This window comes from Oncorhynchus kisutch, unplaced genomic scaffold (assembly GCF_002021735.2).
Source record: "Oncorhynchus kisutch isolate 150728-3 unplaced genomic scaffold, Okis_V2 scaffold731, whole genome shotgun sequence".
Taxonomy (NCBI): Eukaryota; Metazoa; Chordata; class Actinopteri; order Salmoniformes; family Salmonidae; genus Oncorhynchus; species Oncorhynchus kisutch.
Genome location: NW_022262676.1, coordinates 106,998 through 132,805, shown reverse-complemented (window position 1 = coordinate 132,805; position 25,808 = coordinate 106,998). Strand labels below are relative to the sequence as shown.

Here is a 25,808-nt window from a genome sequence, read left to right as displayed (position 1 = left end):
TGTCAGATGACAAAGCAAGACATTACTTACTTTCAGAGAGCAGCGTATCACACACTCTAACCAACTGAGCTAACCGTCCGCTGGCTACAGAGCACAATTGTTGAAATGAGCCTCTGCAAGTGCTGGAGCGCAAACTAACAAGTCCACCAACAGCATAGCCTGACAAGACTGGACACTCTTGGTTGCTCCTTGTGGCAATTTCAAACAGCTGGGAAATTTGATCAATTGGTATTGTTTTTGCTTAGCATGCTATAGGTAGTGGGATCGATTCCCGCATTCCCCCAAAACAATTTTTTTTGTGGGTCCAAGAAAGCTCCAGTTCACACTTCATGCAGCCTTGTCTTACGACAACCTACTGTCATGTAACAATGACAAGCAACTTTCCTGTAACACTGATGTCAAAATGTCAGATATAAAAGCAAGACATTACTTTCTTTCAGATGAGCAGCGTAGCACACACCATTGAGGCCCACAAACAAAGCTGTGGATAGTTTCCTTGAAGACGGAGCATGAAGATAGAACACATACAGATGCCGAAACCAGGGATCGAACCAGGGACCTTTAGATCTTCAGTCTAACGCTCTCCCAACTGAGCTATTTCGGCAATTCACTCAACTTATTTCTGTGGCACCCTTGACAATTCACATGCATGTGACTCATAATTTTGACACTCAAAATGTACATAATTGCCAGTATGGGGATCGAACCCATAACCTTGGCATTATTTGCACCACACTCTAACCAACTGAGCTAACCTTCCACTAGATATTGGGTGCAATTGTTGATATGCACCGAACCTCTGCAAGTGCTGGCGCCTAAACTAACAAATCAACCAACAGCATAGACTGACAAGACTGGACCCTCTTGGTTGCTTCTTGAGGAAATTCCAAACGGCTGGGGAATTAGCTCAAATTCTTTGCATCCCTGAGGTAGTTGGATCGATGCCTGCATTCTCCAAAAGCACATTATTTTATGGATCCAAGAAAACTCCAGTTCACACTTCATGCAGCCTTGTCTTACGACAACCTACTGTCATGTAAACAATGACATGAAACTGTCATGTAAAAATGACAAGCAACTCTCATGTAACACTGATGTCACAATGTCAGATGACAAAGCAAGACATTACTTACTTTCAGAGAGCAGCGTATCAATAACTCTCACCAACTGAGCTAACCGTCCGCTGGCTACAGAGCACAATTGTTGAGATGAGCATCTGCAAGTGCTGGAGCGCAAACTAACAAGTCCACCAACAGCATAGCCTGACAAGACTGGACACTCTTGGTTGCTCCTTGTGGCAATTTCAAACAGCTGGGAAATTTGATCAATTGGTATTGTTTTTGCTTAGCATGCTATAGGTAGTGGGATCGATTCCCGCATTCCCCCAAAACAATTTTTTTTGTGGGTCCAAGAAAGCTCCAGTTCACACTTCATGCAGCCTTGTCTTACGACAACCTACTGTCATGTAACAATGACAAGCAACTTTCCTGTAACACTGATGTCAAAATGTCAGATATAAAAGCAAGACGTTACTTTCTTTCAGAAGAGCAGCGTAGCACACACCATTGAGGCCCACAAACAAAGCTGTGGATAGTTTCCTTGAAGCCAGAGCATAAAGAAAGAACACATACAGATGCCGAAACCAGGGATCGAACAAGGGACCTTTAGATCTTCAGTCTAACGCTCTCCCAACTGAGCTATTTTGGCAATTCACTCAACTTAATTCTGTGGCACCCTTGACAATTCACATGCATGTGACTCATAATTTTGACAGTCAAAATGTACATAATTGCCTGTATGGGGATCGAACCCATAACCTTGGCATTAATTGCACCACACTCTAACCAACTGAGCTAACCTTCCACTAGATATTGGGTGCAATTGTTGATATGCACCGAACCTCTGCAAGTGCTGGCGCCTAAACTAACAAATCAACCAACAGCATAGACTGACAAGACTGGACCCTCTTGGTTGCTTCTTGAGGAAATTCCAAATGGCTGGGGAATTAGCTCAAATTCTTTGCATCCCTGAGGTAGTTGGATCGATGCCTGCATTCTCCAAAAGCACATTATTTTATGGATCCAAGAAAACTCCAGTTCACACTTCATGCAGCCTTGTCTTACGACAACCTACTGTCATGTAAACAATGACATGAAACTGTCATGTAAAAATGACAAGCAACTCTCATGTAACACTGATGTCACAATGTCAGATGACAAAGCAAGACATTACTTACTTTCAGAGAGCAGCGTATCACACACTCTAACCAACTGAGCTAACCGTCCGCTGGCTACAGAGCACAATTGTTGAAATGAGCCTCTGCAAGTGCTGGAGCGCAAACTAACAAGTCCACCAACAGCATAGCCTGACAAGACTGGACACTCTTGGTTGCTCCTTGTGGCAATTTCAAACAGCTGGGAAATTTGATCAATTGGTATTGTTTTTGCTTAGCATGCTATAGGTAGTGGGATCGATTCCCGCATTCCCCCAAAACAATTTTTTTTGTGGGTCCAAGAAAGCTCCAGTTCACACTTCATGCAGCCTTGTCTTACGACAACCTACTGTCATGTAACAATGACAAGCAACTTTCCTGTAACACTGATGTCAAAATGTCAGATATAAAAGCAAGACGTTACTTTCTTTCAGAAGAGCAGCGTAGCACACACCATTGAGGCCCACAAAGAAAGCTGTGGATAGTTTCCTTGAAGCCAGAGCATAAAGAAAGAACACATACAGATGCCGAAACCAGGGATCGAACCAGGGACCTTTAGATCTTCAGTCTAACGCTCTCCCAACTGAGCTATTTTGGCAATTCACTCAACTTAATTCTGTGGCACCCTTGACAATTCACATGCATGTGACTCATAATTTTGACATTCAAAATGTACATAATTGCCTGTATGGGGATCGAACCCATAACCTTGGCATTAATTGCACCACACTCTAACCAACTGAGCTAACCTTCCACTAGATATTGGGTGCAATTGTTGATATGCACCGAACCTCTGCAAGTGCTGGCGCCTAAACTAACAAATCAACCAACAGCATAGACTGACAAGACTGGACCCTCTTGGTTGCTTCTTGAGGAAATTCCAAATGGCTGGGGAATTAGCTCAAATTCTTTGCATCCCTGAGGTAGTTGGATCGATGCCTGCATTCTCCAAAAGCACATTATTTTATGGATCCAAGAAAACTCCAGTTCACACTTCATGCAGCCTTGTCTTACGACAACCTACTGTCATGTAAACAATGACATGAAACTGTCATGTAAAAATGACAAGCAACTCTCATGTAACACTGATGTCACAATGTCAGATGACAAAGCAAGACATTACTTACTTTCAGAGAGCAGCGTATCAATAACCCTCACCAACTGAGCTAACCGTCCGCTGGCTACAGAGCACAATTGTTGAGATGAGCATCTGCAAGTGCTGGAGCGCAAACTAACAAGTCCACCAACAGCATAGCCTGACAAGACTGGACACTCTTGGTTGCTCCTTGTGGCAATTTCAAACAGCTGGGAAATTTGATCAATTGGTATTGTTTTTGCTTAGCATGCTATAGGTAGTGGGATCGATTCCCGCATTCCCCCCCAAAAAAATTTTTGTGGGTCCAAGAAAGCTCCAGTTCACACTTCATGCAGCCTTGTCTTACGACAACCTACTGTCATGTAACAATGACAAGCAACTTTCCTGTAACACCGATGTCAAAATGTCAGATATAAAAGCAAGACATTACTTTCTTTCAGAAGAGCAGCGTAGCACACACCATTGAGGCCCACAGACAAAGCTGTGGATAGTTTCCTTGAAGCCAGAGCATAAAGAAAGAACACATACAGATGCCGAAACCAGGGATCGAACCAGGGACCTTTAGATCTTCAGTCTAACGCTCTCCCAACTGAGCTATTTTGGCAATTCACTCAACTTGATTCTGTAGCACCCTTGACAATTCACATGCATGTGATTCATAATTTTGACACTCAAAATCTACATAATTGCCAGGATGGGGATCGAACCCATAACCTTAGCATTATTTGCACCACACTCTAACCAACTGAGCTAACCTTCCACTAGTTATTGGGTGCAATTGTTGATATGCACCGAACCTCTGCAAGTGCTGGCGCCTAAACTAACAAATCAACCAACAGCATAGACTGACAAGACTGGACCCTCTTGGTTGCTTCTTGAGGAAATTCCAAACGGCTGGGGAATTAGCTCAAATTCTTTGCATCCCTGAGGTAGTTGGATCGATGCCTGCATTCTCCAAAAGCACATTATTTTATGGATCCAAGAAAACTCCAGTTCACACTTCATGCAGCCTTGTCTTACGACAACCTACTGTCATGTAACAATGACAAGCAACTTTCCTGTAACACTGATGTCAAAATGTCAGATATAAAAGCAAGACATTACTTACTTTAAGAGGAGCAGCGTAGCACACACCATTGAGGCCCACAGACAAAGCTGCGGATAGTTTCCTTGAAGCCAAAGCATAAAGAAAGAACACATACAGATGCCGAAACCAGGGATCGAACCAGGGACCTTTAGATCTTCAGTCTAACGCTCTCCCAACTGAGCTATTTCGGCAATTCACTCAACTTGATTCTGTAGCACCCTTGACAATTCACATGCATGTGATTCATAATTTTGACACTCAAAATGTACATAATTGCCAATATGGGGATCGAACCCATAACCTTGGCATTATTTGCACCACACTCTAACCAACTGAGCTAACCTTCCACTAGATATTGGGTGCAATTGTTGATATGCACCGAACCTCTGCAAGTGCTGGCGCCTAAACTAACAAATCAACCAACAGCATAGACTGACAAGACTGGACCCTCTTGGTTGCTTCTTGAGGAAATTCCAAACGGCTGGGGAATTAGCTCAAATTCTTTGCATCCCTGAGGTAGTTGGATCGATGCCTGCATTCTCCAAAAGCACATTATTTTATGGATCCAAGAAAACTCCAGTTCACACTTCATGCAGCCTTGTCTTACGACAACCTACTGTCATGTAACAATGACAAGCAACTTTCCTGTAACACTGATGTCAAAATGTCAGATATAAAAGCAAGACATTACTTACTTTAAGAGGAGCAGCGTAGCACACACCATTGAGGCCCACAGACAAAGCTGCGGATAGTTTCCTTGAAGCCAAAGCATAAAGAAAGAACACATACAGATGCCGAAACCAGGGATCGAACCAGGGACCTTTAGATCTTCAGTCTAACGCTCTCCCAACTGAGCTATTTCGGCAATTCACTCAACTTGATTCTGTAGCACCCTTGACAATTCACATGCATGTGATTCATAATTTTGACACTCAAAATGTACATAATTGCCAATATGGGGATCGAACCCATAACCTTGGCATTATTTGCACCACACTCTAACCAACTGAGCTAACCTTCCACTAGATATTGGGTGCAATTGTTGATATGCACCGAACCTCTGCAAGTGCTGGCGCCTAAACTAACAAATCAACCAACAGCATAGACTGACAAGACTGGACCCTCTTGGTTGCTTCTTGAGGAAATTCCAAACGGCTGGGGAATTAGCTCAAATTCTTTGCATCCCTGAGGTAGTTGGATCGATGCCTGCATTCTCCAAAAGCACATTATTTTATGGATCCAAGAAAACTCCAGTTCACACTTCATGCAGCCTTGTCTTACGACAACCTACTGTCATGTAACAATGACAAGCAACTTTCCTGTAACACTGATGTCAAAATGTCAGATGAAAAAGCAAGACATTACTTACTTTCAGAGGAGCAGCGTAGCACATACCATTGAGGCCCACAAACAAAGCTGTGGATAGTTTCCTTGAAGCCAAAGCATAAAGAAAGAACACATACAGATGCCGAAACCAGGGATCGAACCAGGGACCTTTAGATCTTCAGTCTAACGCTCTCCCAACTGAGCTATTTCGGCAATTCACTCAACTTAATTCTGTGGCACCCTTGACAATTCACATGCATGTGACTCATAATTTTGACACTCAAAATGTACATAATTGCCAGTATGGGGATCGAACCCATAACCTTGGTATTATTTGCACCACACTCTAACCAACTGAGCTAACCTTTCACTAGCTATTGGGTGCAATTGTTGATATGCACCGAACCTCTGCAAGTGCTGGCGCCTAAACTAACAAATCAACCAACAGCATAGACTGACAAGACTGGACCCTCTTGGTTGCTTCTTGAGGAAATTCCAAACGGCTGGGGAATTAGCTCAAATTCTTTGCATCCCTGAGGTAGTTGGATCGATGCCTGCATTCTCCAAAAGCACATTATTTTATGGATCCAAGAAAACTCCAGTTCACACTTCATGCAGCCTTGTCTTACGACAACCTACTGTCATGTAAACAATGACATGAAACTGTCATGTAAAAATGACAAGCAACTCTCATGTAACACTGATGTCACAATGTCAGATGACAAAGCAAGACATTACTAACTTTCAGAGAGCAGCGTATCACACACTCTAACCAACTGAGCTAACCGGCCGCTGGCTACAGAGCACAATTGTTGAGATGAGCCTCTGCAAGTGCTGGAGCGCAAACTAACAAGTCCACCAACAGCATAGCCTGACAAGACTGGACACTCTTGGTTGCTCCTTTTGGCAATTTCAAACAGCTGGGAAATTTGATCAATTGGTATTGTTTTTGCTTAGCATGCTATAGGTAGTGGGATCGATTCCCGCATTCCCCCAAAACAATTTTTTTTGTGGGTCCAAGAAAGCTCCAGTTCACACTTCATGCAGCCTTGTCTTACGACAACCTACTGTCATGTAACAATGACAAGCAACTTTCCTGTAACACTGATGTCAAAATGTCAGATATAAAAGCAAGAGATTACTTTCTTTCAGAAGAGCAGAGTAGCACACACCATTGAGGCCCACAAACAAAGCTGTGGATAGTTTCCTTGAAGCCAGAGCATAAAGAAAGAACACATACAGATGCCGAAACCAGGGATCGAACCAGGGACCTTTAGATCTTCAGTGTAACGCTCTCCCAACTGAGCTATTTCGGCAATTCACTCAACTTGATTCTGTAGCACCCTTGACAATTCACATGCATGTGATTCATAATTTTGACACTCAAAATGTACATAATTGCCAATATGGGGATCGAACCCATAACCTTGGCATTATTTGCACCACACTCTAACCAACTGAGCTAACCTTCCACTAGATATTGGGTGCAATTGTTGATATGCACCGAACCTCTGCAAGTGCTGGCGCCTAAACTAACAAATCAACCAACAGCATAGACTGACAAGACTGGACCCTCTTGGTTGCTTCTTGAGGAAATTCCAAACGGCTGGGGAATTAGCTCAAATTCTTTGCATCCCTGAGGTAGTTGGATCGATGCCTGCATTCTCCAAAAGCACATTATTTTATGGATCCAAGAAAACTCCAGTTCACACTTCATGCAGCCTTGTCTTACGACAACCTACTGTCATGTAAACAATGACATGAAACTGTCATGTAAAAATGACAAGCAACTCTCATGTAACACTGATGTCACAATGTCAGATGACAAAGCAAGACATTACTAACTTTCAGAGAGCAGCGTATCACACACTCTAACCAACTGAGCTAACCGGCCGCTGGCTACAGAGCACAATTGTTGAGATGAGCCTCTGCAAGTGCTGGAGCGCAAACTAACAAGTCCACCAACAGCATAGCCTGACAAGACTGGACACTCTTGGTTGCTCCTTTTGGCAATTTCAAACAGCTGGGAAATTTGATCAATTGGTATTGTTTTTGCTTAGCATGCTATAGGTAGTGGGATCGATTCCCGCATTCCCCCAAAACAATTTTTTTTGTGGGTCCAAGAAAGCTCCAGTTCACACTTCATGCAGCCTTGTCTTACGACAACCTACTGTCATGTAACAATGACAAGCAACTTTCCTGTAACACTGATGTCAAAATGTCAGATATAAAAGCAAGAGATTACTTTCTTTTAGAAGAGCAGAGTAGCACACACCATTGAGGCCCACAAACAAAGCTGTGGATAGTTTCCTTGAAGCCAGAGCATAAAGAAAGAACACATACAGATGCCGAAACCAGGGATCGAACCAGGGACCTTTAGATCTTCAGTCTAACGCTCTCCCAACTGAGCTATTTCGGCAATTCACTCAACTTGATTCTGTAGCACCCTTGACAATTCACATGCATGTGATTCATAATTTTGACACTCAAAATGTACATAATTGCCAATATGGGGATCGAACCCATAACCTTGGCATTATTTGCACCACACTCTAACCAACTGAGCTAACCTTCCACTAGATATTGGGTGCAATTGTTGATATGCACCGAACCTCTGCAAGTGCTGGCGCCTAAACTAACAAATCAACCAACAGCATAGACTGACAAGACTGGACCCTCTTGGTTGCTTCTTGAGGAAATTCCAAACGGCTGGGGAATTAGCTCAAATTCTTTGCATCCCTGAGGTAGTTGGATCGATGCCTGCATTCTCCAAAAGCACATTATTTTATGGATCCAAGAAAACTCCAGTTCACACTTCATGCAGCCTTGTCTTACGACAACCTACTGTCATGTAACAATGACAAGCAACTTTCCTGTAACACTGATGTCAAAATGTCAGATGAAAAAGCAAGACATTACTTACTTTCAGAGGAGCAGCGTAGCACATACCATTGAGGCCCACAAACAAAGCTGTGGATAGTTTCCTTGAAGCCAAAGCATAAAGAAAGAACACATACAGATGCCGAAACCAGGGATCGAACCAGGGACCTTTAGATCTTCAGTCTAACGCTCTCCCAACTGAGCTATTTCGGCAATTCACTCAACTTAATTCTGTGGCACCCTTGACAATTCACATGCATGTGACTCATAATTTTGACACTCAAAATGTACATAATTGCCAGTATGGGGATCGAACCCATAACCTTGGCGTTATTTGTACCACTCTCTAACCAACTGAGCTAACCGTCCACTAGATATTGGGTGCAATTGTTGATATGCACCGAACCTCTGCAAGTGCTGGCGCCTAAACTAACAAATCAACCAACAGCATAGACTGACAAGACTGGACCCTCTTGGTTGCTTCTTGAGGAAATTCCAAACGGCTGGGGAATTAGCTCAAATTCTTTGCATCCCTGAGGTAGTTGGATCGATGCCTGCATTCTCCAAAAGCACATTATTTTATGGATCCAAGAAAACTCCAGTTCACACTTCATGCAGCCTTGTCTTACGACAACCTACTGTCATGTAAACAATGACATGAAACTGTCATGTAAAAATGACAAGCAACTCTCATGTAACACTGATGTCACAATGTCAGATGACAAAGCAAGACATTACTAACTTTCAGAGAGCAGCGTATCACACACTCTAACCAACTGAGCTAACCGGCCGCTGGCTACAGAGCACAATTGTTGAGATGAGCCTCTGCAAGTGCTGGAGCGCAAACTAACAAGTCCACCAACAGCATAGCCTGACAAGACTGGACACTCTTGGTTGCTCCTTTTGGCAATTTCAAACAGCTGGGAAATTTGATCAATTGGTATTGTTTTTGCTTAGCATGCTATAGGTAGTGGGATCGATTCCCGCATTCCCCCAAAACAATTTTTTTTGTGGGTCCAAGAAAGCTCCAGTTCACACTTCATGCAGCCTTGTCTTACGACAACCTACTGTCATGTAACAATGACAAGCAACTTTCCTGTAACACTGATGTCAAAATGTCAGATATAAAAGCAAGAGATTACTTTCTTTCAGAAGAGCAGAGTAGCACACACCATTGAGGCCCACAAACAAAGCTGTGGATAGTTTCCTTGAAGCCAGAGCATAAAGAAAGAACACATACAGATGCCGAAACCAGGGATCGAACCAGGGACCTTTAGATCTTCAGTGTAACGCTCTCCCAACTGAGCTATTTCGGCAATTCACTCAACTTGATTCTGTAGCACCCTTGACAATTCACATGCATGTGATTCATAATTTTGACACTCAAAATGTACATAATTGCCAATATGGGGATCGAACCCATAACCTTGGCATTATTTGCACCACACTCTAACCAACTGAGCTAACCTTCCACTAGATATTGGGTGCAATTGTTGATATGCACCGAACCTCTGCAAGTGCTGGCGCCTAAACTAACAAATCAACCAACAGCATAGACTGACAAGACTGGACCCTCTTGGTTGCTTCTTGAGGAAATTCCAAACGGCTGGGGAATTAGCTCAAATTCTTTGCATCCCTGAGGTAGTTGGATCGATGCCTGCATTCTCCAAAAGCACATTATTTTATGGATCCAAGAAAACTCCAGTTCACACTTCATGCAGCCTTGTCTTACGACAACCTACTGTCATGTAAACAATGACATGAAACTGTCATGTAAAAATGACAAGCAACTCTCATGTAACACTGATGTCACAATGTCAGATGACAAAGCAAGACATTACTAACTTTCAGAGAGCAGCGTATCACACACTCTAACCAACTGAGCTAACCGGCCGCTGGCTACAGAGCACAATTGTTGAGATGAGCCTCTGCAAGTGCTGGAGCGCAAACTAACAAGTCCACCAACAGCATAGCCTGACAAGACTGGACACTCTTGGTTGCTCCTTGTGGCAATTTCAAACAGCTGGGAAATTTGATCAATTGGTATTGTTTTTGCTTAGCATGCTATAGGTAGTGGGATCGATTCCCGCATTCCCCCAAAACAATTTTTTTTGTGGGTCCAAGAAAGCTCCAGTTCACACTTCATGCAGCCTTGTCTTACGACAACCTACTGTCATGTAACAATGACAAGCAACTTTCCTGTAACACTGATGTCAAAATGTCAGATATAAAAGCAAGAGATTACTTTCTTTCAGAAGAGCAGAGTAGCACACACCATTGAGGCCCACAAACAAAGCTGTGGATAGTTTCCTTGAAGCCAGAGCATAAAGAAAGAACACATACAGATGCCGAAACCAGGGATCGAACCAGGGACCTTTAGATCTTCAGTCTAACGCTCTCCCAACTGAGCTATTTCGGCAATTCACTCAACTTGATTCTGTAGCACCCTTGACAATTCACATGCATGTGATTCATAATTTTGACACTCAAAATGTACATAATTGCCAATATGGGGATCGAACCCATAACCTTGGCATTATTTGCACCACACTCTAACCAACTGAGCTAACCTTCCACTAGATATTGGGTGCAATTGTTGATATGCACCGAACCTCTGCAAGTGCTGGCGCCTAAACTAACAAATCAACCAACAGCATAGACTGACAAGACTGGACCCTCTTGGTTGCTTCTTGAGGAAATTCCAAACGGCTGGGGAATTAGCTCAAATTCTTTGCATCCCTGAGGTAGTTGGATCGATGCCTGCATTCTCCAAAAGCACATTATTTTATGGATCCAAGAAAACTCCAGTTCACACTTCATGCAGCCTTGTCTTACGACAACCTACTGTCATGTAAACAATGACATGAAACTGTCATGTAAAAATGACAAGCAACTCTCATGTAACACTGATGTCACAATGTCAGATGACGACATTACTTACTTTCAGAGAGCAGCGTATCACACACTCTAACCAACTGAGCTAACCGTCCGCTGGCTACAGAGCACAATTGTTGAGATGAGCCTCTGCAAGTGCTGGAGCGCAAACTAACAAGTCCACCAACAGCATAGCCTGACAAGACTGGACACTCTTGGTTGCTCCTTGTGGCAATTTCAAACAGCTGGGAAATTTGATCAATTGGTATTGTTTTTGCTTAGCATGCTATAGGTAGTGGGATCGATTCCCGCATTCCCCCAAAACAATTTTTTTTGTGGGTCCAAGAAAGCTCCAGTTCACACTTCATGCAGCCTTGTCTTACGACAACCTACTGTCATGTAACAATGACAAGCAACTTTCCTGTAACACCGATGTCAAAATGTCAGATATAAAAGCAAGACATTACTTTCTTTCAGAAGAGCAGCGTAGCACACACCATTGAGGCCCACAGACAAAGCTGTGGATAGTTTCCTTGAAGCCAGAGCATAAAGAAAGAACACATACAGATGCCGAAACCAGGGATCGAACCAGGGACCTTTAGATCTTCAGTCTAACGCTCTCCCAACTGAGCTATTTCGGCAATTCACTCAACTTGATTCTGTAGCACCCTTGACAATTCACATGCATGTGATTCATAATTTTGACACTCAAAATGTACATAATTGCCAATATGGGGATCGAACCCATAACCTTGGCATTATTTGCACCACACTCTAACCAACTGAGCTATCCTTCCACTAGATATTGGGTGCAATTGTTGATATGCACCGAACCTCTGCAAGTGCTGGCGCCTAAACTAACAAATCAACCAACAGCATAGACTGACAAGACTGGACCCTCTTGGTTGCTTCTTGAGGAAATTCCAAACGGCTGGGGAATTAGCTCAAATTCTTTGCATCCCTGAGGTAGTTGGATCGATGCCTGCATTCTCCAAAAGCACATTATTTCATGGATCCAAGAAAACTCCAGTTCACACTTCATGCAGCCTTGTCTTACGACAACCTACTGTCATGTAACAATGACAAGCAACTTTCCTGTAACACTGATGTCAAAATGTCAGATGAAAAAGCAAGACATTACTTACTTTCCGAGGAGCAGCGTAGCACATACCATTGAGGCCCACAAACAAAGCTGTGGATAGTTTCCTTGAAGCCAAAGAAAGAACACATACAGATGCCGAAACCAGGGATCAAACCAGGGACCTTTAGATCTTCAGTCTAACGCTCTCCCAACTGAGCTATTTCGGCAATTCACTCAACTTAATTCTGTGGCACCCTTGACAATTCACATGCATGTGACTCATAATTTTGACACTCAAAATGTACATAATTGCCAGTATGGGGATCGAACCCATAACCCTGGCATTATTTGCACCACACTCTAACCAACTGAGCTAACCTTTAACTAGCTATTGGGTGCAATTGTTGATATGCACCGAACCTCTGCAAGTGCTGGCGCCTAAACTAACAAATCAACCAACAGCATAGACTGACAAGACTGGACCCTCTTGGTTGCTTCTTGAGGAAATTCCAAACGGCTGGGGAATTAGCTCAAATTCTTTGCATCCCTGAGGTAGTTGGATCGATGCCTGCATTCTCCAAAAGCACATTATTTTATGGATCCAAGAAAACTCCAGTTCACACTTCATGCAGCCTTGTCTTACGACAACCTACTGTCATGTAAACAATGACATGAAACTGTCATGTAAAAATGACAAGCAACTCTCATGTAACACTGATGTCAGATGACAAAGCAAGACATTACTTACTTTCAGAGAGCAGCGTATCACACACTCTAACCAACTGAGCTAACCGGCTGCTGGCTACAGAGCACAATTGTTGAGATGCACCGTACATCTGCAAGTGCTGGAGCGCAAACTAACAAGTCCACCAACAGCATAGCCTGACAAGACTGGACACTCTTGGTTGCTCCTTGTGGCAATTCCAAACAGCTGGGGAATTTGTTCAATTGTTATTGTGTTTGCTTAGCATGCTATAGGTAGTGGGATCGGTGCCCGCATTCCCCAAAAACACATTTTTTTGTGGATCCAAGAAAGCTCCAGTTCACACTTCATGCAGCCTTGTCCTACGACAACCTACTGTCATGTAACAATGACAAGCAACTTTCCTGTAACACTGATGTCAAAATGTCAGATGAAAAAGCAAGACATTACTTACTTTCAGAAGAGCAGCGTAGCACACACCATTGAGGCCCACAAACAAAGCTGTGGATAGTTTCCTTGAAGCCAGAGCATAAAGAAAGAACACATACAGATGCCGAAACCAGGGATCGAACCAGGGACCTTTAGATCTTCAGTCTAACGCTCTCCCAACTGAGCTATTTCGGCAATTCACTCAACTTGATTCTGTAGCACCCTTGACAATACACATGCATGTGATTCATAATTTTGACACTCAAAATGTACATAATTGCCAATATGGGGATCGAACCCATAACCTTGGCATTATTTGCACCACACTCTAACCAACTGAGCTATCCTTCCACTAGATATTGGGTGCAATTGTTGATATGCACCGAACCTCTGCAAGTGCTGGCGCCTAAACTAACAAATCAACCAACAGCATAGACTGACAAGACTGGACCCTCTTGGTTGCTTCTTGAGGAAATTCCAAACGGCTGGGGAATTAGCTCAAATTCTTTGCATCCCTGAGGTAGTTGGATCGATGCCTGCATTCTCCAAAAGCACATTATTTTATGGATCCAAGAAAACTCCAGTTCACACTTCATGCAGCCTTGTCTTACGACAACCTACTGTCATGTAACAATGACAAGCAACTTTCCTGTAAAACTGATGTCAAAATGTCAGATGAAAAAGCAAGACATTACTTACTTTCAGAGGAGCAGCGTAGCACATACCATTGAGGCCCACAAACAAAGCTGTGGATAGTTTCCTTGAAGCCAAAGCATAAAGAAAGAACACATACAGATGCCAAAACCAGGGATCGAACAAGGGACTTTTAGATCTTCAGTCTAACGCTCTCCCAACTGAGCTATTTCAGCAAATCACTCAACTTAATTCTGTGGCACCCTTGACAATTCACATGCATGTGACTCATAATTTTGACACTCAAAATGTACATAATTGCCAGTATGGGGATCGAACCCATAACATTGGCATTATTTGCACCACACTCTAACCAACTGAGCTAACCTTCCACTAGATATTGGGTGCAATTGTTGATATGCACCGAACCTCTGCAAGTGCTGGCGCCTAAACTAACAAATCAACCAACAGCATAGACTGACAAGACTGGACCCTCTTGGTTGCTTCTTGAGGAAATTCCAAACGGCTGGGGAATTAGCTCAAATTCTTTGCATCCCTGAGGTAGTTGGATCGATGCCTGCATTCTCCAAAAGCACATTATTTTATGGATCCAAGAAAACTCCAGTTCACACTTCATGCAGCCTTGTCTTACGACAAGAGCACAATTGTTGAGATGCACCGTACATCTGCAAGTGCTGGAGCGCAAACTAACAAGTCCACCAACAGCATAGCCTGACAAGACTGGACACTCTTGGTTGCTCCTTGTGGCAATTCCAAACAGCTGGGGAATTTGTTCAATTGTTATTGTGTTTGCTTAGCATGCTATAGGTAGTGGGATCGGTGCCCGCATTCCCCAAAAACACATTTTTTTGTGGATCCAAGAAAGCTCCAGTTCACACTTCATGCAGCCTTGTCCTACGACAACCTACTGTCATGTAACAATGACAAGCAACTTTCCTGTAACACTGATGTCAAAATGTCAGATGAAAAAGCAAGACATTACTGACTTTCCGAGGAGCAGCGTAGCACATACCATTGAGGCCCACAAACAAAGCTGTGGATAGTTTCCTTGAAGCCAAAGCATAAAGAAAGAACACATACAGATGCCGAAACCAGGGATCAAACCAGGGACCTTTAGATCTTCAGTCTAACGCTCTCCCAACTGAGCTATTTCGGCAATTCACTCAACTTAATTCTGTGGCACCCTTGACAATTCACATGCATGTGACTCATAATTTTGACACTCAAAATGTACATAATTGCCAGTATGGGGATCGAACCCATAACCTTGGCATTATTTGCACCACACTCTAACCAACTGAGCTAACCTTTAACTAGCTATTGGGTGCAATTGTTGATATGCACCGAACCTCTGCAAGTGCTGGCGCCTAAACTAACAAATCAACCAACAGCATAGACTGACAAGACTGGACCCTCTTGGTTGCTTCTTGAGGAAATTCCAAACGGCTGGGGAATTAGCTCAAATTCTTTGCATCCCTGAGGTAGTTGGATCGATGCCTGCATTCTCCAAAAGCACATTATTTTATGGATCCAAGAAAACTCCAGTTCACACTTCATGCAGCCTTGTCTTACGACAACCTACTGTCATGTAAACAATGACATGAAACTGTCATGTAAAAATGACAAGCAACTCTCATGTAACACTGATGTCACAATGTCAGATGACAAAGCAAGACATTACTTACTTTCAGAGAGCAGCGTATCACACACTCTAACCAACTGAGCTAACCGGCTGCTGGCTACAGAGCACAATTGTTGAGATGCACCGTACATCTGCAAGTGCTGGAGCGCAAACTAACAAGTCCACCAACAGCATAGCCTGACAAGACTGGACACTCTTGGTTGCTCCTTGTGGCAATTCCAAACAGCTGGGGAATTTGTTCAATTGTTATTGTGTTTGCTTAGCATGCTATAGGTAGTGGGATCGGTGCCCGCATTCCCCAAAAACACATTTTTTTGTGGATCCAAGAAAGCTCCAGTTCACACTTCATGCAGCCTTGTCCTACGACAACCTACTGTCATGTAACAATGACAAGCAACTTTCCTGTAACACTGATGTCAAAATGTCAGATGAAAAAGCAAGACATTACTTACTTTCAGAAGAGCAGCGTAGCACACACCATTGAGGCCCACAAACAAAGCTGTGGATAGTTTCCTTGAAGCCAGAGCATAAAGAAAGAACACATACAGATGCCGAGACCAGGGATCGAACCAGGGACCTTTAGATCTTCAGTCTAACTCTCTCCCAACTGAACTATTTCTGCAATTCACTTAACTTAATTCTGTGGCACCCTTGACAATTCACATGCATGTGATTCATAATTTTGACACTCAAAATGTACATAATTGCTAGTATGGGGATCGAACCAAAAACCTTGACATTATTTGCACCACACTCTAACCAACTGAGCTAACCTTCCACTAGATATTGGGTGCAATTGTTGATATGCACCGAACCTCTGCAAGTGCTGGCGCCTAAACTAACAAATCAACCAACAGCATAGACTGACAAGACTGGACCCTCTTGGTTGCTTCTTGAGGAAATTCCAAATGGCTGGGGAATTAGCTCAAATTCTTTGCATCCCTGAGGTAGTTGGATCGATGCCTGCATTCTACAAAAGCACATTATTTTATGGATCCAAGAATACTCCAGTTCACACTTCATGCAGCCTTGTCTTACGACAACCTACTGTCATGTAACAATGACAAGCAACTTTCCTGTAACACTGATGTCAAAATGTCAGATGAAAAAGCAAGACATTACTTACTTTCCGAGGAGCAGCGTAGCACATACCATTGAGGCCCACAAACAAAGCTGTGGATAGTTTCCTTGAAGCCAAAGCATAAAGAAAGAACACATACAGATGCCGAAACCAGGGATCGAACAAGGGACCTTTAGATCTTCAGTCTAACGCTCTCCAAACTGAGCTATTTCGGCAATTCACTCAACTTAATTCTGTGGCACCCTTGACAATTCACATGCATGTGACTCATAATTTTGACACTCAAAATGTACATAATTGCCAGTATGGGGATCGAACCCATAACCTTGGCATTATTTGCACCACACTCTAACCAACTGAGCTAACCTTCCACTAGATATTGGGTGTAATTGTTGATATGCACCGAACCTCTGCAAGTGCTGGCGCCTAAACTAACAAATCAACCAACAGCATAGACTGACAAGACTGGACCCTCTTGGTTGCTTCTTGAGGAAATTCCAAACGGCTGGGGAATTAGCTCAAATTCTTTGCATCCCTGAGGTAGTTGGATCGATGCCTGCATTCTCCAAAAGCACATTATTTTATGGATCCAAGAAAACTCCAGTTCACACTTCATGCAGCCTTGTCTTACGACAACCTACTGTCATGTAAACAATGACATGAAACTGTCATGTAAAAATGACAAGCAACTCTCATGTAACACTGATGTCACAATGTCAGATGACAAAGCAAGACATTACTAACTTTCAGATAGCAGCGTATCACACACTCTAACCAACTGAGCTAACCGGCCGCTGGCTACAGAGCACAATTGTTGAGATGCACCGAGCCTCTGCAAGTGCTGGAGCGCAAACTAACAAGTCCACCAACAGCATAGCCTGACAAGACTGGACACTCTTGGTTGCTCCTTGTGGCAATTCCAAACAGCTGGGGAATTTGTTCAATTGGTATTGTGTTTGCTTAGCATGCTATAGGTAGTGGGATCGGTGCCCGCATTCCCCAAAAACAATTTTTTTTGTGGATCCAAGAAAGCTCCAGTTCATACTTCATGCAGCCTTGTCTTACAACAACCTACTGTCATGTAACAATGACAAGCAACTTTCCTGTAACACTGATGTCAAAATGTCAGATGAAAAAGCAAGACATTACTTACTTTCAGAGGAGCAGCGTAGCACACACCATTGAGGCCCACAAACAAAGCTGTAGATAGTTTCCTTGAAGCAAGAGCATAAAGAAAGAACACGTACAGATGCCGAAACCAGGGATCGAACCAGGGACCTTTAGATCTTCAGTCTAACACTCTCCCAACTGAGCTATTTCAGCAATTCACTCAAATTAATTCTGTGGCACTCTTGACAATTCACATGCATGTGACTCATAATTTTGACACTCAAAATGTACATAATTGCCAGTATGGGGATTGAACCCATAACCTTAGCGTTATTTGCACCACTCTCTAATCAACTGAGCTAACCGTCAACTAGCTATTGGGTGCAATTGTTGATATGCACCGAACCTCTGCAAGTGCTGGTGCCTAAACTAACAAATCAACCAACAGCATAGCCTGACAAGACTGGATCCTCTTGGTTGCTTCTTGAGGAAATTCCAAACGCCTGGGGAATTAGCTCAAATTCTTTGCATCCCTGAGGTAGTGGGATCGATGCCTGCATTCTCCAAAAGCACATTGTTTTATGGATCCAAGAAAACTCCAGTTCACACTTCATGCAGCCTTGTCTTACGACAACCTACTGTCATGTAAACAATGACATGAAACTGTCATGTAACAATGACAAGCAACTCTCATGTAACACTGATGTCACAATGTCAGATGACAAAGCAAGACATTACTTACTTTCAGAGAGCAGCGTATCACACACTCTAACCAAATGAGCTAACCGGCCGCTGGCTACAGAGCACAATTGTTGAGATGCACCGAGCCTCTGCAAGTGCTGGAGCGCAAACTAACAAGTCCACCAACAGCATAGCCTGACAAGAATGGACACTCTTGGGTGCTCCTTGTGGCAATTTCAAACAGCTGGGAAATTTGATCAATTGGTATTGTGTTTGCTTAGCATGCTATAGGTAGTGGGATCGATGCCCGCATTCCCCAAAAATATTTTTTTTTGTGGATCCAAGAAAGCTCCAGTTCACACTTCATGCAGCCTTGTCTTACAACAACCTACTGTCATGTAACAATGACAAGCAACTTTCCTGTAACACTGATGTCAAAATGTCAGATGAAAAAGCAAGACATTACTTACTTTCAGAGGAGCAGCGTAGCACACACCATTGAGGCCCGCAAACAAAGCTGTGGATAGTTTCCTTGAAGCCAGAGCATAAAGAAAGAACACATACAGATGACGAAACCAGGAATCGAACCAGGGACCTTTAGATCTTCAGTCTAACGCTCTCCCAACTGAACTATTTCGGCAATTCACTCAACTTAATTCTGTGGCACCCTTGACAATTCACATGCATGTGATTCATAATTTTGACACTCAAAATGTACATAATTGCTAGTATGGGGATCGAACCAAAAACCTTGACATTATTTGCACCACACTCTAACCAACTGAGCTAACCTTCCACTAGATATTGGGTGCAATTGTTGATATGCACCGAACCTCTGCAAGTGCTGGCGCCTAAACTAACAAATCAACCAACAGCATAGACTGACAAGACTGGACCCTCTTGGTTGCTTCTTGAGGAAATTCCAAATGGCTGGGGAATTAGCTCAAATTCTTTGCATCCCTGAGGTAGTTGGATCGATGCCTGCATTCTACAAAAGCACATTATTTTATGGATCCAAGAATACTCCAGTTCACACTTCATGCAGCCTTGTCTTACGACAACCTACTGTCATGTAACAATGACAAGCAACTTTCCTGTAACACTGATGTCAAAATGTCAGATGAAAAAGCAAGACATTACTTACTTTCCGAGGAGCAGCGTAGCACATACCATTGAGGCCCACAAACAAAGCTGTGGATAGTTTCCTTGAAGCCAAAGCATAAAGAAAGAACACATACAGATGCCGAAACCAGGGATCGAACAAGGGACCTTTAGATCTTCAGTCTAACGCTCTCCAAACTGAGCTATTTCGGCAATTCACTCAACTTAATTCTGTGGCACCCTTGACAATTCACATGCATGTGACTCATAATTTTGACACTCAAAATGTACATAATTGCCAGTATGGGGATCGAACCCATAACCTTGGCATTATTTGCACCACACTCTAACCAACTGAGCTAACCTTCCACTAGATATTGGGTGTAATTGTTGATATGCACCGAACCTCTGCAAGTGCTGGCGCCTAAACTAACAAATCAACCAACAGCATAGACTGACAAGACTGGACCCTCTTGGTTGCTTCTTGAGGAAATTCCAAACGGCTGGGGAATTAGCTCAAATTCTTTGCATCCCTGAGGTAGTTGGATCGATGCCTGCATTCTCCAAAAGCACATTATTTTATGGATCCAAGAAAACTCCAGTTCACACTTCATGCAGCCTTGTCTTACGACAACCTACTGTCATGTAAACAATGACATGAAACTGTCATGTAAAAATGACAAGCAACTCTCATGTAACACTGATGTCACAATGTCAGATGACAAAGCAAGACATTACTAACTTTCAGATAGCAGCGTATCACACACTCTAACCAACTGAGCTAACCGGCCGCTGGCTACAGAGCACAATTGTTGAGATGCACCGAGCCTCTGCAAGTGCTGGAGCGCAAACTAACAAGTCCACCAACAGCATAGCCTGACAAGACTGGACACTCTTGGTTGCTCCTTGTGGCAATTCCAAACAGCTGGGGAATTTGTTCAATTGGTATTGTGTTTGCTTAGCATGCTATAGGTAGTGGGATCGGTGCCCGCATTCCCCAAAAACAATTTTTTTTGTGGATCCAAGAAAGCTCCAGTTCATACTTCATGCAGCCTTGTCTTACAACAACCTACTGTCATGTAACAATGACAAGCAACTTTCCTGTAACACTGATGTCAAAATGTCAGATGAAAAAGCAAGACATTACTTACTTTCAGAGGAGCAGCGTAGCACACACCATTGAGGCCCACAAACAAAGCTGTAGATAGTTTCCTTGAAGCAAGAGCATAAAGAAAGAACACGTACAGATGCCGAAACCAGGGATCGAACCAGGGACCTTTAGATCTTCAGTCTAACACTCTCCCAACTGAGCTATTTCAGCAATTCACTCAAATTAATTCTGTGGCACTCTTGACAATTCACATGCATGTGACTCATAATTTTGACACTCAAAATGTACATAATTGCCAGTATGGGGATTGAACCCATAACCTTAGCGTTATTTGCACCACTCTCTAATCAACTGAGCTAACCGTCAACTAGCTATTGGGTGCAATTGTTGATATGCACCGAACCTCTGCAAGTGCTGGTGCCTAAACTAACAAATCAACCAACAGCATAGCCTGACAAGACTGGATCCTCTTGGTTGCTTCTTGAGGAAATTCCAAACGCCTGGGGAATTAGCTCAAATTCTTTGCATCCCTGAGGTAGTGGGATCGATGCCTGCATTCTCCAAAAGCACATTGTTTTATGGATCCAAGAAAACTCCAGTTCACACTTCATGCAGCCTTGTCTTACGACAACCTACTGTCATGTAAACAATGACATGAAACTGTCATGTAACAATGACAAGCAACTCTCATGTAACACTGATGTCACAATGTCAGATGACAAAGCAAGACATTACTTACTTTCAGAGAGCAGCGTATCACACACTCTAACCAAATGAGCTAACCGGCCGCTGGCTACAGAGCACAATTGTTGAGATGCACCGAGCCTCTGCAAGTGCTGGAGCGCAAACTAACAAGTCCACCAACAGCATAGCCTGACAAGAATGGACACTCTTGGGTGCTCCTTGTGGCAATTTCAAACAGCTGGGAAATTTGATCAATTGGTATTGTGTTTGCTTAGCATGCTATAGGTAGTGGGATCGATGCCCGCATTCCCCAAAAATATTTTTTTTTGTGGATCCAAGAAAGCTCCAGTTCACACTTCATGCAGCCTTGTCTTACAACAACCTACTGTCATGTAACAATGACAAGCAACTTTCCTGTAACACTGATGTCAAAATGTCAGATGAAAAAGCAAGACATTACTTACTTTCAGAGGAGCAGCGTAGCACACACCATTGAGGCCCGCAAACAAAGCTGTGGATAGTTTCCTTGAAGCCAGAGCATAAAGAAAGAACACATACAGATGACGAAACCAGGAATCGAACCAGGGACCTTTAGATCTTCAGTCTAACGCTCTCCCAACTGAACTATTTCGGCAATTCACTCAACTTAATTCTGTGGCACCCTTGACAATTTACATGTATGTGACTCATAATTTTGACACTCAAAATGTACATAATTGCCAGTATGGGGATCGAACCCATAACCTTGGCATTATTTGCACCACACTCTAACCAAATGAGCTAACCTTCCACTAGATATTGGGTGCAATTGTTGATATGCACCGAACCTCTGCAAGTGCTGGCGCCTAAACTAACAAATCAACCAAGACTGGACCCTCTTGGTTGCTTTTTGAGGAAATTCCAAACGGCTGGGGAATTAGCTCAAATTCTTTGCATCCCTGAGGTAGTTGGATCGATGCCTGCATTCTCCAAAAGCACATTATTTTATGGATCCAAGAAAACTCCAGTTCACACTTCATGCAGCCTTGTCTTACGACAACCTACTGTCATGTAAACAATGACATGAAACTGTCATGTAAAAATGACAAGCAACTCTCATGTAACACTGATGTCACAATGTCAGATGACAAAGCAAGACATTACTAACTTTCAGAGAGTAGCGTATCACACACTCTAACCAACTGAGCTAACCGGCCGCTGGCTACAGAGCACAATTGTTGAGATGAGCCTCTGCAAGTGCTGGAGCGCAAACTAACAAGTCCACCAACAGCATAGCCTGACAAGACTGGACACTCTTGGTTGCTCCTTTTGGCAATTTCAAACAGCTGGGAAATTTGATCAATTGGTATTGTTTTTGCTTAGCATGCTATAGGTAGTGGGATCGATTCCCGCATTCCCCCAAAACAATTTTTTTTGTGGGTCCAAGAAAGCTCCAGTTCACACTTCATGCAGCCTTGTCTTACGACAACCTACTGTCATGTAACAATGACAAGCAACTTTCCTGTAACACTGATGTCAAAATGTCAGATATAAAAGCAAGAGATTACTTTCTTTCAGAAGAGCAGCGTAGCACACACCATTGAGGCCCACAAACAAAGCTGTGGATAGTTTCCTTGAAGCCAAAGCATAAAGAAAGAACACATACAGATGCCGAAACCAGGGATCGAACCAGGGACCTTTAGATCTTCAGTCTAACGCTCTCCCAACTGAGCTATTTCGGCAATTCACTCAACTTGATTCTGTAGCACCCTTGACAATTCACATGCATGTGATTCATAATTTTGACACTCAAAATGTACATAATTGCCAAAATGGGGATCGAACCCATAACCTTGGCATTATTTGCACCACACTCTAACCAACTGAGCTAACCTTCCACTAGATATTGGGTGCAATTGTTGATATGCACCGAACCTCTGCAAGTGCTGGCGCCTAAACTAACAAATTACCAACAGCATAGACTGACAAGAGTGGACCCTCTTGGTTGCTTCTTGAGGAAATTCCAAACGGCTGGGGAATTAGCTCAAATTCTTTGCATCCCTGAGGTAGTTGGATCGATGCCTGCATTCTCCAAAAGCACATTATTTTATGGATCCAAGAAAACTCCAGTTCACACTTCATGCAGCCTTGTCTTACGACAACCTACTGTCATGTAAACAATGACATGAAACTGTCATGTAAAAATGACAAGCAACTCTCATGTAACACTGATGTCACAATGTCAGATGACAAATCAAGACATTAAGTACCTTCAGAGAGCAGCGTATCACACACTCTAACCAACTGAGCTAACCGGCTGCTGTCTACAGAGCACAATTGTTGAGATGCACCGTGCATCTGCAAGTGCTGGAGCGCAAACTAACAAGTCCACCAACAGCATAGCCTGACAAGACTGGACACTCTTGGTTGCTCCTTGTGGCAATTCCAAACAGCTGGGGAATTTGTTCAATTGTTATTGTGTTTGCTTAGCATGCTATAGGTAGTGGGATCGGTGCCCGCATTCCCCAAAACACATTTTTTTGTGGATCCAAGAAAGCTCCAGTTCACACTTCATGCAGCCTTGTCCTACGACAACCTACTGTCATGTAACAATGACAAGCAACTTTCCTGTAACACTGATGTCAAAATGTCAGATGAAAAAGCAAGACATTACTTACTTTCAGAAGAGCAGCGTAGCACACACCATTGAGGCCCACAAACAAAGCTGTGGATAGTTTCCTTGAAGCCAGAGCATAAAGAAAGAACACATACAGATGCCGAGACCAGGGATCGAACCAGGGACCTTTAGATCTTCAGTCTAACTCTCTCCCAACTGAACTATTTCAGCAATTCACTTAACTTAATTCTGTGGCACCCTTGACAATTCACATGCATGTGATTCATAATTTTGACACTCAAAATGTACATAATTGCTAGTATGGGGATCGAACCAAAAACCTTGGCATTATTTGCACCACACTCTAACCAACTGAGCTAACCTTCCACTAGATATTGGGTGCAATTGTTGATATGCACCGAACCTCTGCAAGTGCTGGCGCCTAAACTAACAAATCAACCAACAGCATAGACTGACAAGACTGGACCCTCTTGGTTGCTTCTTGAGGAAATTCCAAACGGCTGGGGAATTAGCTCAAATTCTTTGCATCCCTGAGGTAGTTGGATCGATGCCTGCATTCTCCAAAAGCACATTATTTTATGGATCCAAGAAAACTCCAGTTCACACTTCATGCAGCCTTGTCTTACGACAACCTACTGTCATGTAAACAATGACATGAAACTGTCATGTAAAAATGACAAGCAACTCTCATGTACACTGATGTCACAATGTCAGATGACAAGCAAGACATTACTTACTTTCAGAGAGCAGCGTATCACACACTCTAACCAACTGAGCTAACCGGCCGCTGGCTACAGAGCACAATTGTTGAGATGCACCGGCCTCTGCAAGTGCTGGAGCGCAAACTAACAAGTCCACCAACAGCATAGCCTGACAAGACTGGACACTCTTGGTTGCTCCTTGTGGCAATTCCAAACAGCTGGGGAATTTGATCAATTGGTATTGTTTTTGCTTAGCATGCTATAGGTAGTGGGATCGGTTCCCGCATTCCCCAAAACAATTTTTTTTGTGGATCCAAGAAAGCTCCAGTTCACACTTCATGCAGCCTTGTCCTACGACAACCTACTGTCATGTAACAATGACAAGCAACTTTCCTGTAACACTGATGTCAAAATGTCAGATGAAAAAGCAAGACATTACTTACTTTCAGAGGAGCAGCGTAGCACACACCATTGAGGCCCACAAACAAAGCTGTGGATAGTTTCCTTGAAGCCAGAGCATAAGAAAGAACACATACAGATGCCGAAACCAGGGATCGAACCAGGGACCTTTAGATCTTCAGTCTAACGCTCTCCCAACTGAGCTATTTCGGCAATTCACTCAACTTGATTCTGTAGCACCCTTGACAATTCACATGCATGTGATTCATAATTTTGACACTCAAAATGTACATAATTGCCAGTATGGGGATCGAACCCATAACCTTGGCATTATTTGCA

The 25,808-nt window shown here is 43.1% G+C and overlaps 13 non-coding genes across 13 annotated transcripts; all 13 read right to left on the bottom strand.

Moving 5' to 3' along the window:
* Positions 1-531: 531 nt before the first annotated feature.
* trnaf-gaa (transfer RNA phenylalanine (anticodon GAA)) lies at positions 532-604 on the bottom strand. The gene has a single exon. It is a non-coding gene; the product is annotated as a tRNA-Phe (tRNA).
* Positions 605-2,737: 2,133 nt separating this feature from the next.
* Positions 2,738-2,810, bottom strand: trnaf-gaa (transfer RNA phenylalanine (anticodon GAA)). The gene has a single exon. It is a non-coding gene; the product is annotated as a tRNA-Phe (tRNA).
* Positions 2,811-3,839: 1,029 nt separating this feature from the next.
* Positions 3,840-3,912, bottom strand: trnaf-gaa (transfer RNA phenylalanine (anticodon GAA)). The gene has a single exon. It is a non-coding gene; the product is annotated as a tRNA-Phe (tRNA).
* A 601-nt stretch (positions 3,913-4,513) lies between these two features.
* trnaf-gaa (transfer RNA phenylalanine (anticodon GAA)) lies at positions 4,514-4,586 on the bottom strand. The gene has a single exon. It is a non-coding gene; the product is annotated as a tRNA-Phe (tRNA).
* A 601-nt stretch (positions 4,587-5,187) lies between these two features.
* trnaf-gaa (transfer RNA phenylalanine (anticodon GAA)) lies at positions 5,188-5,260 on the bottom strand. The gene has a single exon. It is a non-coding gene; the product is annotated as a tRNA-Phe (tRNA).
* Positions 5,261-5,861: 601 nt separating this feature from the next.
* Positions 5,862-5,934, bottom strand: trnaf-gaa (transfer RNA phenylalanine (anticodon GAA)). The gene has a single exon. It is a non-coding gene; the product is annotated as a tRNA-Phe (tRNA).
* A 2,133-nt stretch (positions 5,935-8,067) lies between these two features.
* Positions 8,068-8,140, bottom strand: trnaf-gaa (transfer RNA phenylalanine (anticodon GAA)). The gene has a single exon. It is a non-coding gene; the product is annotated as a tRNA-Phe (tRNA).
* A 601-nt stretch (positions 8,141-8,741) lies between these two features.
* trnaf-gaa (transfer RNA phenylalanine (anticodon GAA)) lies at positions 8,742-8,814 on the bottom strand. Its single transcript has one exon. It is a non-coding gene; the product is annotated as a tRNA-Phe (tRNA).
* A 2,133-nt stretch (positions 8,815-10,947) lies between these two features.
* trnaf-gaa (transfer RNA phenylalanine (anticodon GAA)) lies at positions 10,948-11,020 on the bottom strand. Its single transcript has one exon. It is a non-coding gene; the product is annotated as a tRNA-Phe (tRNA).
* A 1,023-nt stretch (positions 11,021-12,043) lies between these two features.
* Positions 12,044-12,116, bottom strand: trnaf-gaa (transfer RNA phenylalanine (anticodon GAA)). Its single transcript has one exon. It is a non-coding gene; the product is annotated as a tRNA-Phe (tRNA).
* A 1,694-nt stretch (positions 12,117-13,810) lies between these two features.
* Positions 13,811-13,883, bottom strand: trnaf-gaa (transfer RNA phenylalanine (anticodon GAA)). Its single transcript has one exon. It is a non-coding gene; the product is annotated as a tRNA-Phe (tRNA).
* Positions 13,884-23,400: 9,517 nt separating this feature from the next.
* trnaf-gaa (transfer RNA phenylalanine (anticodon GAA)) lies at positions 23,401-23,473 on the bottom strand. The gene has a single exon. It is a non-coding gene; the product is annotated as a tRNA-Phe (tRNA).
* Positions 23,474-25,609: 2,136 nt separating this feature from the next.
* On the bottom strand, positions 25,610-25,682 carry trnaf-gaa (transfer RNA phenylalanine (anticodon GAA)). The gene has a single exon. It is a non-coding gene; the product is annotated as a tRNA-Phe (tRNA).
* Positions 25,683-25,808: the final 126 nt, after the last annotated feature.